We start from the raw sequence: 18,434 nt of genomic DNA on the forward strand, positions 1-18,434 counted from the left end.
TTGTTTTCCTGAGAATCCACTTTGAAGCTATCAATATGTAATACACAAGTATCGTTAATTTCCTACCACTTTGTCTGTAACTCTGTATTGTTTGTATTGTTGTTTTGCTATTTATAAATGGATGTCTGTTTGTAAATGTGTTTTCCTTCTTTTATTTTTAAAATAATTTTTTAATAAATGAGTTTCTTCCAGTGTTCTTTATCACAGAAGTATCCTGTTCTTCTATCAATTTTGAAAGAAAATTTTATGTGCAATCAATATGGAGGTTCTTGTGTTTGCTCTGGGGTTTGCTTTTAGATATATGCTATCAGTCTAGTGGGTATTCCTTTATAGGTGATTTGTTTCTTTTCTATAACAGCATTTAATATTCTGTTACTGTGTTGAATTTCTGGAATCTTGATTATTATATGTCTTAGGTTTTTTTTTTCCTGATCATGACCATTTCGAGTTCTATACATCTCATTAACTGTAACTGAACTTCTTATTCCATACTTGGAAGCTTTTCTGCTATTACTTCTGAGATCAGGTTTTTTATGTCCTTTGTGCTATCTTCTAACTCTTCCTTGATTCCAATTAATCTTATCTTAGTTGTCTTTGTATCATTTAGCAGCTGTAGGATGGTTTTTCATGGTGCCTTACCTTTTTAAAGATGTCTTTCATTTGATGATCACTAACTGCAGCCCTGTCTTCTTGATCTGATATTCTATGTACATTAATTGACTGCTGCTTATAATTTTAGTCAAATTTTTAATCACTTTGATTTCTATTTGAGTCTGTTTTATGTAATTCAGTTATTTTCAGTGGTGGAATTCTTGGTTTCCATGTCTTTCCTAAGCTCCACTATTTTTTATCTGTGTATACTCTAGATTAGCAAAACATTTCACTCATTATGGTCATCATCTCTTTAATTGTCTTTGTTTTGGTTTTAGCACAAGACTTATTCATCTATTTTGTTATTTCTGCTGCTACCATTTCATAAAATTCAGCTGAGTAGCTTTTGATTTCTTCAAGCTCAGTTGCCCCTTGATTTTATACTGGAAATGTTGGGGATTACTTATGGGTTCCATCATGCTTTAATTCAATTTTTTCTCAATTTTTATTGATTTCTATGTTGAGGGTTGTACATTGATTTTGGTAGGAAGCTCTATTGCTACTAACAAGACTTAAGGAAATGACTACTTTTCAGAGATATCTTCAAGGTATAGCTGGCTCTTAGCATTTGAGCCTACCCAAGGATTGTCCCTCTTCAATTTATTAGAGAAAAATGTCTGCTACATTTTTGCCTGGTATCCAGTTCTTTGGTACTGGAGTATAATATTGTCTATGGCTCCCAGAACATCTAGGTATTGACATCCAAAGTGATCAATTGAGGGCTGGGGATTTAGCTCAGCGGCAAAAGTGCCTGCTCTGGCAATTGCAAGGTCGTGAGTTCGGTTCCTGGTAAAGGAGAAAAAACAAAAAACAAAAAAAAAAAGAAAGTCAAAGTGATCAATTGACCATAACAACTATGTTACTTTGGCTAAAGTAGTACAGTCAATAATAACTAGAGTCAAGCACAGATCAAAAAATTCAGACTGTGATAATTATTAATTTGTCAGCTTTAACTATAGATATAAAATTTTCTGCAATTTAAGAACTCTGAAAGCAAATCAGAAAATTATGTACATTAAATATACACTTAATAGAGCAATTTACTAAAAACTATAAGATTTAAAATGGAGTAAGAGGGAAAAATAAAGTAATATATGGGAGAAAGAAATTAGAAGCAAGGCTGAAGGACACAGGCAAACTTCATTCAAACCTTGGGACTAGTGAAAAGACAGGAGGGAAAGAAAGAAGGAAAAATAAAAGCAAGACAAAACTAAACTGAAAACGATGTTCACTTCACAAAATATTTTTTCAAAGAGCAACAACAAAAGCAAATAAATTTTTCTGTGATTTTAAGCCTGCGATTATATTTGAGGTCTACAGTTTTGTGGTAGTTCCCAGTTCAGGACATGACTGCTATTCCTGGTAGACAAAAGTGTCAGTTTGAACCCACCTCTGTACTGGATAATCCCATCATGCCTGCAGTAGTGTTAGGGTGAACTGCAGGTTTTAGCACTTTCATTTTTTTTTATTTTAAAAGTAAAAGAACAAAAACACATTAACAAACAGACAACCATTTACAAAGTAGCACAAGAACAGTACAAGCAACACTGAACTACATACAAGGTGACAGGGAATTCACAATGGTTGTTGTATTACATATTGATAACTTCAAAGTGGTTACTCAAGAAAACAAATACAGACATGAAAGATTGATCAAATAATTAATCACTAACTGTTCCTTTCAATAAAGTGATATGTCAGTAGTACAACTATGTTAGCTATCCTGTATATACATATATAGAAGTTCAGGGTATTTCTGGCCTCTGGTGGTGGTGTTGGAGCTTGAGTCATTTAGCTTATAACACTCAGTGTCTCTTGCTGGCTTGACCATGATTCTCTGATGTTTGTTGTTTCCCATGATTAACCCTCATCCAGTCACCATCAGAGTTCAACCCTGTGTCCCCTGAGATGAAGCCAATTCATGCCTGCTCTGAGTCAGTTCAGTTGGTCCTTCCCTAAAATAGCACCTGACCAAGCACCCTCTCCAAAGGACGTGGCAGTGACTTGAACTGGACGCATTCCACAGCTGCTGTAGTGTACAACATCCACTGCTTCATTCCATTGAGCGTTTCTCCCTGGAGTCATGTGAAGTCACCCACTTCCACTGTGTCTCTAGATTCACTCTTTCTTCTAATTCCAGGAGCCATGAGTTAGGAAGAAAGTATATATTGTCCCATCCTTTGATTTGTTTTCTTTTGTTTTGTTTTGCACTGAGGTCTGTGTCTTCATTTTTTCTGTGGGCTCCAATTTCTCCTTCAGATCCTTCTTAGGTCCTAGGGATCAAACTCCCTCCTTCAGTTTTTGCTGTTATTTTTTAGTGTCTGGACATTGTATTATGGAAAGATTAATTTGTTGCTGCTTATCATTTCACCCTTGCCTCTGTTCTTTTTGTTTGTTTGTTTGTTTGTTTTTTGGTTTTTCTCCGGTACCGGGAACCGAACTCACGACCTTGCGCTTGCCAGGCAGGCGCTTTTTGCCGCTGAGCTAAATCCCCAGCCCCTTGCCTCTGTTCTTGAAGCTTAATTTTTATAGAAATGGTTATCCTATCTGGCTCAGGGAAACAAAGGAGAAATCTAGTACAGGAATACAATGAATACTTTTGATATGAAGAAATAAAAATAAAGTCAGGTTAGTAAATTAAGATCGAGGGTTAAGAAACCCTCAGAAAGGAATACTGAGTAGATGTGAACTTAAACTAAGACACCAGGGTATGAGTAGAGTTAGTAAATAAAATAGGACTGCTACCAGCTTAGTAAACATGTAAATGTTAAGTGGGAATTTGCATATAGAAAGCTTAAGAACTGGGCAAATCTCTAGAAGAAGTAACTATATATTTATGGCCATTACCACTAGAACTATGGTGTATTTGTAGACAGAAGACTTTGTCAGATACTTTACAACCTAAAAACCTGGAGGATTTGTCTCATATTGACTTTGATGACATCTGTTCACTCACCCTTACTTTTCAGAGTAATCCATATTTCTTAACAGAAGCTACCTTGTGAGATTTCTCAAAAGAAACATGGCCATTTACCTTTTAGCATACATTTGACACTGAAAGTATTACCTTGTTACCTTCCTTGCAATAACATTTTTCAAGCTAAAATTGAGAATTAGCTATGTACTTTGAATACTTGAAAAAGAAGATATTCCTTAACTCTGATTATTTATTCTCCATGATTGTCAGTCTGAATCTGTACTTGACTGAGCTAAGGATTGCTCAGAGCTGGTAAAACATTATTTTTAGCTGTGTCTCTCAGGGTGTTTATAGAAGAGATCACCATTTGAATCTGTAGAGTGAGAAAAGAGATCTTTCTTCATCAATGAGAAAAGAGATCATTCTGCGGCACTGAATCCATTGAGCACGCAAACAGAACAAAAAGGAGAAAGGGAAAATGTGCTCTCTTCTAGAGCAGGGACATTCCTATTGTCATGCTTTGAACATCATAACTCCTGGTTCATAGACCTTCTATTGTATAACTAGCTCTTCACTTTCTCCAGTTTTTAAACTCAGGGTTAATTACACTATTAGCTTTCCTGGAATTCCACCTTGCAGTGGACATTCTCTATAATAGTATAAACCAGGTTCTACAATAGAGAGACAGATAGATAAATCTCCTATTGTGTCTTTTTTTTTTTTTTTTTTTTAGCGAACCTTCAGCTATGGAAAATTCTTTACTCAAATAATAATACATGGCAATTAATTGTTGAGGATTTCTGTACTACATGGCTTTGTGTCTGCTTATACCTACTTCTAACCACTGCCTATCACGGGGTCTACCATTGTGTTAATGAGATCAATCCACAATTAATCACATATAAAATTATGACTGCATGAAAAATCTAAGTTCATTTTTTTTCTATTAGGGTAAACTAAATTGTATGATCAGCATATAGCTGATCTTCCATGACTCAGACTAGTGGGATTTGCTAGACAGAGTGAGATTTTCTGGAGACAGTTTCTAATCTTGGAATCTCACCCCACTTTGGCATCTCTATTTTAAGCCTTTCTTCCCATTGTGAATTTTCAGAGCTAAAACTGAATGTAGTACTGTAAAATAAAAAAGCCAGAGGGACATTTTTATTTTATTTCTAATTTGTGTGTTTTGTGTGAAGGTCTAGGAAATGACCATATGAGACCAGCCCAGCTCTTCCTGACAGATTCCTCAGAGTTTTAGTTTGTTTGCTTTTCTGGCCTTCAGCTCTTTCATTTCTAAGGACCAAATATATCCATCCTTTTCTCATTTTCCAGGTCATTAGAGAGCAGCCTTCAGAGAACCACCAGGTATCCACAAAGCACTTTAGGAGATCTGCACATTCCCAATGAAGGATTGTCACTCAACGTTTAGGCTCTAAAGTCACAATAAAGGTAAGGGCTGAACAAAATATAAGGAAACTGCTCAATACTTAACTTTATTCCAGAGAATTTAATTCTAAAAACACTTATTAAATAAGTTACTTTGTGCTTGGACCTGCTTATTCTTTCTTAGTTTGAGAGTTAAAAGCCAGTATATTTCATTCTGCATTGTGATTTGCCGATTAAGAAAGAAATATAAGTCCATGAGACTAGACAACTCCAAAATAAAATAGACAGTAGATGATGTTCTGATTTTGAGAGTAAAAATTCTTATTCTTTCTTTAGTAGCAAAAAATGCAAATAAAGGAATTTTGGAAAAATGCACAATTTTGTACACATAAAGTAGACTTTTATGCATCAACTCTGCTGGAATATTACTTTTAAAAAGGCCATGTAAGGAAGATTAGCACAGGTTGATTTAGCAATTTTAATTCTCATTTCTTATTTCTGAGTACCAGGGAAGAAGAAGAACAAAAGTTTCAGACAGTTCAGGATTAAAATCTGAGTTTCCATTCTTATCACACACTGTGGGGAAATTATTCCAACCTCAGGTTCAATTTTTTATTTTTAGAATAGCAAGCATTTATGTTTCTTTGTTGGCATTAGTGTAATATTTAGTAATATTTTTACAGTATCTAATGTAACAGTAACTTAAAAATACTATTGCCTTTTAAATATATAATAATACAGAGTTTTTAAAGTCAATGTCAAGTAGTCCTGGCCATTTAGAAATTCTATCAAGCATGATCTCAACTTACATTTTTCTTCACTTCCTTGTGCTTTCATTTACCATGCAATTCTCTAAGGGCAAGATATGTGATAAGGCCAAGATTAACACAGTTCACTTTTGAATTCCCACCCTGTGTGTCAATATTCTTTGTCCTTCCAACATGATTTAAAAGAGCATGGAAAAATCGTGGGATCCAGGTATATAAAAATAATCAAATAGATTTAAATTTAAATATGAATTTAATTTTTTACTAGCTGATTAGTTTTAGATTGACTATCTTATCAGTCTTAGCTGCCTCAAATATAATACAGAAATAAATGAAAATAATTTGATTCTCTATCAAGAGATAAATGGAAAAATAAAATGCAAGATTTGTAACACTGTATATCCTTTAGCCATAAAAAAGAATAAATTAACTGAATTACTATGCATACACACATACATCCATAATATACATTCACAGATAAATATATTTTACATGATTATGCAAAGCATAGAATTATAGATTACATATCCTATTCACATATTATATGGATGTATTATTTACATCCTCATTATAAGTATATCTCAAAATAACAATGTGTAATACATTCAAGATATAAAGTAGTAAATACAGTTTGAAAAAATTTATATAGAAACAGCTCTAAAAAACCAATACTAATAATTCATGATCATATTTACTTATATATTTTCTAAGTAGGGTAAGTTAAATCTTCTAAAATATCAAAGATGTTGAAGTATTAAATTATGAAAAAAGTTGGCTCTAAAAAGAATGTTTGAAAAGGAGTGAGAGGATTATTAAAATGAATCTAGATCTATGTGAAAAAGTTTACTGAAATTCAAGGAAATAAGATACTAAATGATGTTTATTGTGGATATGAGTTACACAAGTTTCTTTATTCCTCCTCCTCCTCCTTCTTCTTATTATTATTATATCATTATTATTATTATGGCAGTTCAGGAGATGGAACCAACTGCGCTTTACCACTGAGCTAATTCCCCAGTTTTTTTTTTGTTTTTTTTTTTTTTAATGTCAAGACAGAGTCTCCTTAAAGTGCCTAGGTGGAACTCAAAACTTGAAATCTTTTTGCCTCAAGTGCTGGGATTAAAGGCTTGCACCACTAAGCCCAGTTTATACAAGTTTCTTTAGCATCTTTACATTGTGTTGATTTTAAAATTGTAAAAATTAGTTGTTTATAGAACTTTGAGAGAACTAATTCACAATGGTTAGAGAAATGGTTAGTACTTTTAAAGAAGTTTGCGTTCATTCAAAAACAGGGGTTCATAGACCCATAATCAGATTGTGGGAGAGTTTACCGAAATGAAAATTCAGGAGGAATCTTCCTAGACTGAAAAAGCAAAGATGAAAAACATGTCATACACACAAGATTAAGCAGACTCAGAGACTTATCTTTCTGGATATAGGTACTGCAGCGTGGCAAGCAGTAGTATAAATAAATATAAATGACCAAGGTAGAAATCAAGAATACAGTTGCTAAACTGGGGACTGGGCAACCAATTAGCTGGAGATTTTCACAGATGGAGATTCAGCAAATATTTTCTAATATCTAATTTTTAGGTCATAGGTATACACAGAAAACAATCTCATTAAAAACCTGAAGACAACACCATTTAAGCACTCAGATTATAGCTCCATTCCTAAGGTGGAAAAATGTGGCTGAAAATATATCTCTTAAGTATGTATAAATTTACTTTTCTGTTGCAGTAATATTTCTGACACTGCATATTGGAGAAAGCTGTTGTACAAGCCAAGTGAAATAACAAAGTTTAGAAAATTCTTCTTAAACTGTAGTGTAGTACTGAGATTAAAAACACAGGCAGTAGGAGTGTGCCTGACATAAATCCAATTTCCAGTTCTCACTCTTTCCTATGTTCCGTTGAGAAAGTTCCAAAATCTACAACATGTAACCACTTCACAGACAAAATAGATGTCATCATAGCTTTCACCCACTTGACCACTGACATTTTGCAGAGATACTATCTGGAGGCTTTCCTCAGTAATACAGGACTACCTAGTACAAAAGAGCCCTGCATTCAGTCATTACCAATGCAAAATACAGATCACTAATCAAGTTAAATAAATAATTTCTTCTGCCTCTCTGCTAATAGCACAGAATTTCTCAAACTATGGTCTATTTGAGAATTAAACAAATGGGTAAATCTGAGAGCCCAGGTTGCATACTAATTTATAAAAATCAGAGTCTTAGAATTGTCTATCAGTCAATTCTTACATATTACTGTGTCGCAGAACCCCTTCAGAACTTTATAAGAAAGAAAGATTCCAATCCCTTTGAGATAACTGATATTTTTATTTCAAATTGCTCCGTGTTTTTTGTCTTACTCTCTCAATACATTTCCCATCTTGCTCAACCTCTTTCATACTTCTTCCCTGCACTTTTATACTATAAATTAATATTATAATATTTATTCCAATGTAACAACTACTCTTGGCTTCAAAGTATGTAGAACTGTCTGGGAAAATGGCTGCCTGTGAGTATCCAAAGTACATTTCATATACTATATATCTTATATAATAAGTCAGTCTACATTGGGCACATGCTCAATATTTGGACAAAATCTTCTCTAGTTTTTAAAATAATGCTTACACACAGAAACAAAGTTTATACAACCTTAAGAAAGTTTATGTAATCTTGTTTGTAGATTAATTAATAATAAAAGCACACCTATAATCTCTGTAAACTAGAAAGCAGCTTTCAGAAACAGATACAGTAACCTATGTACCTGCAGCAAATCAAAGTTGCTAGCAAATTTTCTAATTTAGAGTGAAAATTATAGATTTATGTAAATATGAGAATCTTTTTGGCTCCATATTAAACATTTATGACTCTGTCATGTCTTTCTCCATTGGAATTAAATTCCAGGAGAAAAGTAATTTTTATAACTTATTTAGTATTATATATCAATATGTAAAACATGCTTGGTGTAGAGTGAGAACTTCATAAATATTTGTTGACTGAATGAAAGAATGAGACAACAAAAACTGTTATTAGATTCTTTGACCCACTGCTTAAATGCTGCAGTTCAATACTATTAACACTGCAACCTAAACGGAAAACATTGTCCGATATTCTGTGGAAGTATAAGAACAGTTCTATTCTGTAGTTCCCTTAGTGAACTCTGTGATTCTGAAACTTTTTCTAGTTTTACTAGAGTTAAATTTAATATTTATTTTTATTCTTAATTTACTGCTCCTCAAAAGGAAAGGTATTAACATCACTATAAGATGTGGTTCATAATTAAAGTACATTTTGCCTCCAGAAAAACTTTTGACAAGGGGCTGGGGGTTTAGCTCAGCGGTACAGGGCCTGCCTGGCAAACACAAGGTTGTGAGTTTGATTCCCATTACTGAAGCAAAACCAAAAAACAAAACAAAAACAAACAAACAGAAAAACATTTGACAATGTCCGAACTATTTTTGGTAACCGCAAAGATTTTGAAGATGAGCAAACATTTCTAAGAAATTTTCACTTGATAAATGAACAATGCTTTGTGATGTGAACGGTATGTGAGGCCGAACATCATATGATCACAACTGAGCCAATTTTCTTCCCTTGTGTGTGTGTGTGTATGATCACCTGCATGCACCATGGGATTGTGGGTCATCATCCCCTAACAGTAAGAGATTATGGGAGAGATTTTGTCTACAGAGGAGAAAAAGGCAAAGTAATCCTCTACATCAAATGAGGCTAAGGTGATGTGTAAAATGTGGGAAAGAGTGCCAGATTATCTAGAAGCACCACAAAGGCTGTAGCAATGTGAGAGATGAATCTGTTTAATGACAATGCAGTGTCGCATTTCTGAAAAATCCTCAAAAGGAGGCAGAGGCAACTGTCACTAGGTAAGTTACTTGTTAAATATGAACAAAATGAAAAAGATTTCATTGAACCAGTAGCAGTGATTCTCTTAGTGATAGTGAAAGTCATCCTACACAAGAGCCCTCTTCTCTCTTGTCTCTCTAACACTAGTGACAAAAGTCTTTACAAGTAAGTGCAGGTTAATTTCCTTATTTATCTTTATATTTTTATTTTCTTTATTATCTTATATTACAATGTTATTATCATTTTATAAGAATATTTGTGGGCTTTGGAATGAATCTTCTGAGTTTTTATTATTTCTTATGGGGAAATTTGCTTTAATATAAAGTGTTTATCCAGAGTACTTTACAAGCATGTTCTGGAATGAATCATGCTCACAAACTAAGATTTTATGTAATTACTTTGATGACAGTTCATATGTACTTAGTCCTGTTCTTTGGCATGACCACTCTGTTAATCCAAGTTATAATCATATGTCACCTGAACTATGAGTATGTTTTCATTCATAACCATAACTCATTGCCTGACTGTTCATAGTTAAAAAACAAAATTTCATACTTTTTATTTACATTAGAACAAAATTCAAACTTATATCCATGATGTATAAGATCTTTTCTCATTTTATACCTGCATCACCAACAATTTAAAGCCATTTTCTTCATGCCTACTACCTTCTATCTACAATTACCTATGGGAATTAATGGAATCCAACCAATTCTTTTGTCATTCAAAGCATGATGGATTTTACCTACAGAAAAATCTCCAGTCTCCACTTGGGTATGACTCATTTGTATCCAACTAACCAACACCAGCTTAATCTGCCCACCTGCCTTCTCTGAAGTGATGGTCTTCAGTTTCCAGTTACCAGAGATTGGCTTTACATTTAATCATACTTTTAGTTATGTAATTTAGTGCTCCCTTTCAAAAGGGAGTTTCATGAGAAAAGAAATGGCATATCTTGTTTCCACTGTGTCTCCTACATCTATCATAGAGTTTGGCATGTAGTAATAAACATTTAGTGAAGAAGTTTCTGGGCTTATGTAAACAGTACCTGTTCCCAGAACAAGATGGAAATTTCATACCAAATCATGTTGCTCAGACCAATAATATGAAGGTACATGGCAGATAGATACATAGATAGTTCAGAAAAGAATAAGAAAATACAAACCATACTTTGGAAAAAAGATAACAATGATTCATCATCAGAGATGCAAAACTAAAACCTCATAAACTGATTCCGCTTTGCAAATCTAAAGTAGTGTTCACCCATGCAAAGGCTCAAAATTACAACTCAAAACAAATCAAATCACTGCAAGTAGTCACATTGTTAATTAGTCGTAATCTCTGCACATGGGTCTGCTGTGAATCCTGTTCAGTTTACTAATCTTGTTGTGGAAGGGTGGATCAAGACATTTGTACTCAATGATGTATTGAATCAAACAATAGAAATCTGTATTTTTGCCCATTTCTAGGGAAGTGATTTATTTTTTTATATGTGGAAGATCTGTAACTGCATGTTTTTGTTCTCCAAAATTAATGTTGAAACATAATCCTCAAGGTCATATATTACTGATATTTGGGGGTGGAATCATTGCAGGTAATTATGATTAGTTGAAGCCACGAATGTGGGGTCCTATGATTGCATTAATGGCTTTAAAGGAAGAAAAAAGTCCCAATAAGGTAACTTGCTCTACGTTTTCATTTGATACCTGGTGCTATGTTGAGAATCTTTAGCTAATCTCCAACAGAAAGATGTGGCCAGCTGATGTTGAAGTTCCCATCCTTCAGAACAAGAGATAAATAGACCTTTATTCTTTAGAAATTACTCTCTATATGTGATATTGAGATATAGCAACACAGAAATGAACTAAGAATGTATGCATACCTGTTTTGAAAAAAACCTGGAGAAAGCTACTTTCTTTGTCTTTATTAATTTCTGCTTAAAACAAATGACATCAAAATTTATGGAACTAAAATTTAGCTACTTTTATGGCCTTGAATTGAGATATTAGCAAGACATTAAAAGCTGCAAGGGGAAAGAACTTTCTAGTTTATACTCTTTCATTCCTTCTCGCAGAGTAAGAATCAATTCTGATTCTTTCTTCCTTGTTTTCTTCTCTATTTATTGCTAAAAAATGATAGGGTCACAACTTTTTTAAAAATCTCTAAGAATATTGGGAATAGATTTAAAATGTGTTATGTGATTCACTCATTTCTTCAATGATAAGCAATCCTGTCATTATAATATCCGTTTTGAGTTCAAGTTGCGAAACGTGTTTATACACACCTATGCAAATGTAAAAGGGAAAATCATGAGAATATGCCCCTACTATTAATTTTCATAATCAATCTGAAGATGGAATTGGAGATTTATATGCTATGGATGTTATATTAATTGAGCACTCCTCCTCATGCCCCGGTACTTTGGACAATGACTTTATTTCTAGTGACTACTTTACCATAAAGCTTCATTAGCATTAGCATTATAGTGCTAATGCAACATTTAGAATCATTTTTTTTTTCTGACAATTAAAGGAAAAATAGTTTCTTTTTCTGAGATTATTTCTTGGGATTTACCTTTTTTGGGTTTGTTTTTCTATTTTATTTTACTTTATTTTTTTAAGGACGACATGCATAAATATCTACAATCAGTATGTAGCAAAGATCTATCTCTATAAGTAAAATTTTAAAATTAAATAAGAATACTTCAACAAAGCCAATAATTCTACAATTTATCTTACAAATATAAGTGAAATTGAATGAAATTATTGTATTCTTTTCAATAGCAGAGATCTCCTCTAAGCTCACCTGTGTTCCGGGACACTTTCCCTTCATATGTCTGTATTTTTTTTTTTAATAAAAGGAGGAAAACATTAGCAGACAGACAACCTTTTACAAAATAGCAAAAGAACAGTACAGACAATACATAGTCACAAACAAAGTGGTAGAAAATTAACAATGTTTGTTGTATTACATATTATCTTCCAAGTGGTTTCTCATGAAAACAGAGACATCTGTATTAAAAACAAACTCAAAACTTCCAGGGAAATAAAAACAATATTTATAATTCACAGTGGATAAATACAATACCCAGAGACTTCCAGATAATGGAGAAGCACTGCATAATCTTGCTTAACATACCGTAAAAGTGCCAGTTAGTGCGCTGTGTATGTTCCCATTGGCACTGTTTTCCTCTTGGTTCTGCTTTGCATTTCAAACATGATTTTCTGTGTAATCGTCTTTAATATTCCTGTGACTCTTTGTCTAATGTAGCACAGAAGTTATATTCCAGTGTAGCTGCTATTTACATTTTTATCACAATGTGGAAGATTGTCTGAGTTTTTGTTTTACAATGTTTGCCTCAGGATTGTACTATATTTTCTTTTATTTTAACTTTCATTCAGTCTTCATACTGATATTCACGAATTTTTTTACTCTTTATTTTATGAAAATATAAAACAAGATTTCATAACAAAAAGAGAGGACCCATAGTTAATATATTATATATTATTATCTTCAAAGAAGTTACTCAGCATACAAGACATAAATAAAAAAAAATACAAAAAAAGAAATAATAATACAAAACTTTCTTTTCAATGGCATGGAATAACTAATAGTTTAAATGAAACAAATTGCATACATACTAAAATGTTTTTAAACAACAAACTGTATAATTTAGAGAGGTATATGAACTCCTTACTTCCTAAGCATTTCATTTTGTGGGGAGGATACTATTGTGAAGGTTGTAGTTTTCCTAATTTCTCTGTCAGTGAGTTTCTTGTTTATGTACAGGAATGCTATTGATTTTTGAGTGTTGATTTTGTATCCCATTATACTACTGAATTTGTTATTAAATCTGGAAGTCTTTTGGTAGAGTTTTTGGGGTCTTCTCTCTAGAGTATAATGTCATCCTCAACTAATAATAATTTCATTTCTTCCTTTGCTCTCCTTATTCCTTTTATTTATCTCTCATATCTAATTGCTCTGGCTAATGTTTCCAGAATTACACTGGATAGGAGTGGTGAGAGTGGACATCCTTGTCCTGTTCATATAGAGTGAAAGCTTTCAATTTTTGTCCATTTAGTATAATGTTGGCTGTTGGTTTGTCATAGATGGCTTTTATTAGATTGAGATAAAACTATTTATTCCCATTTTCTGTAGGTTTTTTTTTTATCATGAATAAGTGTTGGACTTTATCAAAGCTTTTTCTGCATCCATTGCCATAATCATGCGGTTTTTGTCTATGGCTCTGTTGATATGGTGTATTTCATTTATTGATTTGCCTTGCTTCTTATTTCTCTCTCTAATATCAATCATAACTTATGCTGCTATAAACATAGATGTGCATGTATTCCTGTGATATGCTTTTCTATCTTTTGGGAAGATACATATGTATGTCACATACACAATACGTGTGCATGTCTAAGCCAACACAACATAAAATATTTTACAAATTTTTCAGTCACAATATATAGTGACATGTTTATATATCATATGCTTTTACAAAATTCCATGATATCATCTAAAATAATGTCATTCAATGGCTATTTTAAATTATTCCCTGCTTCTCTTGCCTTTGAGCAGTTATGAATACTATAAAATCCTTTCAAATTTACCAGTTAACAAAGGGTGAAGATAACTGTGTTATCCAACATGTATACTGCACTTTTATAAGGGGCTGCTGATTGTGTTATCATTCACATATTGGAGCTGTTTGCATATTAAGCATTTTAATTAATTATTTCTTTACACATAGTGTTTTTCTTTAAATTAATCTACTTACTTTGAGTTGATTGTAGATTTATATGACATTGTAAGAGCTACTACAGGGAGACCTCATATGCTTTTTACTTTGCTTTATTCAGTTATAACATCTTAAAAATTAAAATGAAATATGAAAACCAGGATTTTGCATTAATACAGCCAAGATACAGAAAACTTCCATCACAGGAGTCACTCAATTTGCTCTTTAATAATTATCCAACATCCTTCCCACCACAAAAATGTCCTTAACCCTTGACAACTACTAACCTGTTCTGAATATTTGTTTTTTTTACTTTAAGATTTATAGTATTGCATATATCAACAGTTTACAAGAGTGAAATAGTCCTTGTATCCATGAGTTACATTTAATTATATAATTGTACCAATCACTCATACACCTTTTTTCCAGTATGACAATAATACGAATAAAGTTGTTACAGGCATTAATTTACAAATTTGACAATCAGAAAAATAACTCTTTGCCAGGATCTGGCTGCAGCAGGTCCAGGAGATTCCTGCAGGAGGGAACAACTCAGGCGAAGAGACAAACACAGACACCAGAGGTCTTCTGGTGGGCCAGAGGAACACGGCTCCTCTGATACAGTGAAATATTTCTTGCTTTATTATATACTTTTGTAATTACATCTGAAACTTGGCAGGTTAAACAGTTTTTGCTTAGATACAGTGTGGTTTCTATTTACTTACAGATTTAGACATGGTTGAGCAACTGTCCAGCTGCACTCCTAGCAAGAAATCAACTTTTCTAAAGCATGAAAAAGGAAGCGGAAAGATCAGTCACTAGGGGTTCTTTATTAGGTATAACTTTTCAGAGAATTGTTCACTTGTCTACTGGACAACAAGACCCACATTTACAATATCTCCATCTAGAGCCAGTCCAGCACACACACAGGGCATTCACCTAATGTTCTCCCATGCACTGAGGGCCACGCAGCACTCCCCTCCCGTTCTGGTGGGTGAAAATTGCCACAAAGGAGGTAGGGTACCGAAGCAAATCTCTGTGGTGGCCTTTAATTCCCCTTTCAGCCCTGAAGGGGTGCCTGTCATCCTGAGCTCTGGTTCCTTAACTACTTTCAGTTCTGATCCTTCAGGTTCCCAACCATCCTTTATCAATAGCACGATGAATATTTGGAAAGCTATGATTAATAGAGATTAGAGAGAGAGGCCGCACACCCATCCTATGCCATCCCTGCTTTGCAGGTACCCCCTTCCAATCCTGACTTTGTCAAGGAACTGGCACCGGAAGGTCTCCGGCAGCTCTTCACATTTTGGGGATATATTTCCAAGAGTAACAATTGCTGGATATACTGTAATTGTCCATTTTGCTTTAAAGAAATATTCAAAGTGTTTTCCAGACTACTTCTACCACTGTAAATTCTCACCAGTTATGTATATATAACTATTTCACTACATTCTCCCTAACATTTGAATGATCACCATTTTCCTCATAGTCTTTCTGACAGATAGTAATAGTGGATTGCAGTTTAATTTACATTTCCCTGATGGCTAATGACACTAAACATATTTTCTGGTGTTTAACTGTCATCTGTGTATTCTGTTAAATGTTCCTTTGTAATTTTTCCACATTTGTTTTTTTTTTCTTTTAAAAATAAAAGGAGGATAACATTAACAGACAGACAACATTTTACAACATATCAAAAGAACAGTACAGACAATACGGAGTTACAAACAAAGTGGTAGGGAATTAACAATGGCTGTTGTATTTCATATTGATATCTTCAAAGTGGCTTCTCATGAAAATAGATATAGAAATGCAATACTGATCAATCAAAGACTCATTGACAGTTTATTTCAGCATAGAAATAGAAGACAGAAGAACAACCATGTTAACTATCCTGTTTATACATACATACAAAATTTCTCTAAAATGTGGAAGCAACCGAAATGTCCATCCACCTAGGACTGGATAAGAAAATTGTGGTACTTTTATATAATGGAATATTACTCAGCTGTAAAGAAAGATAAACTCGAGGCTTTCATAGGCAAATGGTCACAACTAAAGACCATACTCGTAAGTGAAATTAATCAAACATACATGTGCAAGCACCACATTGTTTCAATAGTGTAAATCTTGAGAGAGTTAATTTAATCTCGGAGGTATGATAGACACTGTGAAATGATAGGAAACCGCTCAAGAGTAAAGGGCAACTGGGATGTGGGAAAAGAGAAAGGAAAGAAGAAGAAATTTTTCCACATTTCTAATTGGACTGCTTTTCGTTGCTGTTTATTTTGTTAGGGGAGTTCTTTGTTTTCTAGACAATGTTCTATGTGTTCTTCAGAAAAAAAAAAATGTTTTTTTCCTCTGGTTTGGAGTAAGTGTGATGCATATCCGGATTATTCTACTTGGTTTACCGTTTTCAAGTTTACATTTACTTGTTCTCCTCTTCAGTTGTTCTACTACTGAAATGGGCTTCACAGAATTCAATTATATTTTAAAATGATCTATATCACTGTCTTTGAATCTGGCTATATTTGTTTCACTAGTTTTCAATTATACCATTGGGCACAAACATATTTATAATTACTATCCTTTCCCAATATATTGACACCATTCTCACTATATAATATACTTCATTACCTAATAAATTTATTTAATTTACGTCTATATTTAGCTACAATGATCCGATTATTTTTTGGTTAACATTTCCAGGAACTCTCTATCTACTTTGACTTACAACGCATTTATGTCTTTGGAAATAAAGTGACACCCAGTTGTCAGTGTATACTTTGACAAATTTTTAGTATCTTATGCCAATAACTGACTTTTACCTATAGAATTTAATCTACTTACACTGAAAGTTCTGAAAGGGAAACACTTGTGGATTTACTGTTTTATTCATGTCTTCTGTTGCTTTAGTTAGTATCCCTTCATTATTCCCTTCTTTTGTATCTAATTGTTCTTCCTTAGTCTACTGATTTGATTATTTTATCATTTCAGTTTTCTATATTTTATATTTTTTTCTCAGTGCTTACCTGGGGAACTAAATTAACTTCAATTTTAATTATCTATTTTGAATTAATATAAAGTTTGCTTCAAAATATAGAGCCTGGTTATTACTGTTACACCTCTCAGTTTTATCCTATTTTTTATATTGAAACAATGACATCTTTATGTACTGTGTGGCACATAACATACACGCATAATTACTGTATTTTATTCTGGTTGTATAACAAAAAGAATTCTAAAATCCAAATGTATCATAATACTGACTTTGTATAAATTCATACTACCTTAATTAGTGTCATTCTTTTAAGTAGCATTGAATATGTTTTCCATTTCTGTCTGAAGCACTATTTTATGATTTAATGAGATAACTATTATTGATGAACTCACAACTTTTTATTTGTAAATATATTAATTTTTCTCCACTTTTAAAGATCAATTTTATCAGATACAAATGCAGAACTACAGAATTCTTGGGTTTTCTTTTCTTTTACATGGCCGTTCAGCATTTGAAATACATCATGTTATACTTGCTATACTTTATTGTTCCTGTTACTCTCAGGGATCCCTTGGGTATAGCGAGTCATATCTATTCTGTTTTGCTGAGTTCAATATTCTCTATCTTCAGCTGTCAATAGTTTGATTACAAATAGCATTGACTTGAAACTCTGTTTATCTCTATTAGAGCTGAAATTTTTGAATATGCAGATTCATATCTTTTATCAGATTTGAGAGATATTTTTCCTGTCAATTCAAGTATTTCTCCTCCTTTCATTTTCTCTTATACTTTGAGATTCCCATCATGTATATGCTGATATTCTTGGTAGTGTCTCAGAGGTCTCTTAAGAAATAGTTTTATTTTTAAATTTCTACTATTGTGATTGGATAATTTCAACAGCTTTATCCTCAGATTCTTTTTCATGCCTAGTCAAAACTGATATGGAAACCTTCTATGATATTATTTTAGTTATTATTCTGCAGAACATTTGTATGGTTTTATTTCCTCCCTGTTAACTGATATTTTCTGTTAAGATATTGTTATTAGATTTTCTTTAGGTTTTATCTAAACATTCCTTTTAGCTTTTTCAACAT

Source organism: Chinchilla lanigera, unplaced genomic scaffold (assembly GCF_000276665.1).
Source record: "Chinchilla lanigera isolate Chin_1 unplaced genomic scaffold, ChiLan1.0 scaffold00020, whole genome shotgun sequence".
Taxonomy (NCBI): Eukaryota; Metazoa; Chordata; class Mammalia; order Rodentia; family Chinchillidae; genus Chinchilla; species Chinchilla lanigera.